A 2,106-nucleotide genomic window follows, 5' to 3' on the forward strand; every position below is an offset into this window, starting at 1 on the left:
TCAATGAGAGCTCAGGCACAACTAAGAGCATCACTGGCAGAGATCCTAATTGTCTAGTCATATTTAAAAATCATGGAGGGCTCAGACAGTATCTTTCTGTCAACACAGACTCCTCTGACATTTTAAGTGTCTCCTTGAGGTCTATGACACAGACACTCTCCATGCAGGACTCTCACCCAAGCAGTACAAATGCTCAGGCCTTTGACACAATTATATCCCCAGTGAGGGGTGTGACACTGATGTAGCCTCTTCCTTGATAACTCTAACACTCATAATGTTCTCACTGAGTAGGCTGGCACTCCTGTCACATCCTATGTGAGACTTCTTATACAGGATTTCCTCCCTGAGATCTTTGAGGCATAGATTAAACATTCTAAGATCTCAAACACATTCAAAGCCTCCAGCTAAGCCTCTTGCAGTAAGATATTTTCCTCACTAAGGATATTCATAGTCATGTAATAGTGTGATTGAGGGATCTGAAACATATTATATACATTGAGTTCTTGGACATATGTATTCAACTCACTGAGAACTCAGAGACAATACCCTAGCTGAGTCCTGTGGCAATCATTGATTAATCTCAATGAAGCCCCTGACACATCCTCAATGAGGCCTGTAGCTGGATAATATTTTATTATTGATTTCTGGGGTCATATATGTGATTCTTGCTGAAACTTGCTGAAACTCAACTAATAGCTTCACTCTGGAATTAACTTTAAACATCAAGTATCGAAGGCATATACTGTATTTGCAAAGGCCTCTTACTCTTACCATTGGCACACTAATGACTATGACCCATGTAATATCCTTGTTCTGATGGTGACTACTCAAATAGAACCCTCCTGGTGGTCTTATCCCTGATAGGATATTCATAATAGGTCCTCCTCTGACATTTGCATCCTATACACACTGCGGCCTCTAATATTCATATTTTATTTCATTGATTATACAGACACCTGTAAGCAACTTCCTAAAGAAGCTCTAAAATATCCTCACTCACAGCATTTAGAATTGTGATATTTTCTCGGAGAGTTCTGAAACCCATATAATAGACTCATAGAAGATTTCAATGCATAAAATTTCCTCATGTGGCTGCTGATACTAATAGATTTTATTCACTGAGTTCTGAGATACTCCATCATAATCCCCCTGAGGTTTATGAAATCTTCACTCAGGTCCTTATATGTTCTACCCACACTGAAGCCTCTGACTCATGGTATCCTCATAGTGCCCTCAGGAAAACATATTTTTCTCTTACCCCTCTAAAAAGCAATCTATCCTCTGCTGAGACCTCTAACAACAATGAAGTACCAGTGTTGAGTCCTCTGACTCAGTTAATAGCCTCAATGAGATTTTGGGCTCATGTTATATCTTTCTGAATACTCTGACATATATAATATACTCCCTGAGGCCTCTAAATCCCTGAGGTCCTCTGACACTTTTAAGTGTCTCCTTGAGGTCTCTGACACAGACTGTAGCTCCACTTGGGACTTTCAACCAAGCAGCACAAATTCCAAGGCCTTCAACACAGTAATACCCTCAATGAAGTATGTGACATTAGTATACCTTCTCCCCTGAGGACTCTAACACAATTAATGTTCTCGCTCAGTAGCCTGGCATTCCTGTTTTGTCCTCTGTGAGGCCTCTGACACATAGGATTTCTTTCCTGAGACCTTTGAGCCATAGATTGAACATACTGAGATCTCAAACACATGCAATGCCTTCAACAAGGCCTCTTGCAGTCAGATATTTTTCTCATATAAGGATGTTCATAGTCATATAACAGTGTGATTGAGGGCTCTAATACATATACTACTCACACTCAAGTAATAGCTTTTCTCTGGATTCTGACACATAATATCCTCCTGTAGACTCTAACACATTTACTATGCTTACTGAAGTCTCTAACAAACAATAAGGGCTTCAGTGAGGACTGAAACTTCTGATATACATAATATTCTTAGTCAGTCCTCTAGCCTTTAATATTATTATAATGTCTATACTATACTTTCTACAATTTATACAATAGCTTCTCTGTCACTTTTTATGTTACAGGAATATCCATAGTATTGCATCTAAAGCTAATTTTATATCTTCCCTGTGGCC

Source organism: Urocitellus parryii, unplaced genomic scaffold (genome assembly GCF_045843805.1).
Source record: "Urocitellus parryii isolate mUroPar1 unplaced genomic scaffold, mUroPar1.hap1 Scaffold_155, whole genome shotgun sequence".
Taxonomy (NCBI): Eukaryota; Metazoa; Chordata; class Mammalia; order Rodentia; family Sciuridae; genus Urocitellus; species Urocitellus parryii.